This window comes from Rhipicephalus sanguineus, chromosome 10 (genome assembly GCF_013339695.2).
Source record: "Rhipicephalus sanguineus isolate Rsan-2018 chromosome 10, BIME_Rsan_1.4, whole genome shotgun sequence".
Taxonomy (NCBI): domain Eukaryota; kingdom Metazoa; phylum Arthropoda; class Arachnida; order Ixodida; family Ixodidae; genus Rhipicephalus; species Rhipicephalus sanguineus.
Genome location: NC_051185.1, coordinates 146,358,319 through 146,358,588, shown reverse-complemented (window position 1 = coordinate 146,358,588; position 270 = coordinate 146,358,319).

The following is a 270-nucleotide window of genomic DNA, read 5'->3' as shown; positions in this document are numbered from 1 at the left end:
TTTTTGGCGTACGACGCCGCCACTGAAATCTGCGCTTTATAAAAGATTCGTTTAATAAGAGGCAGATGAACCAAAGAGCACCTGCCTGTTTAGACATAGTCGTTCATTTATTGCCATGGAGAAATATTTACACCCTTTGGCTAGCTATGTCCACCATATTCTTGGACCATCACCTGTGCTCAGAAGAATACCCCCCGGTAGCGACCTCTATGTGATGAAAAGTCTCGTTTTTGGTCTGGACGATTATGGAAGAAGTCGTCGTTCTGACTG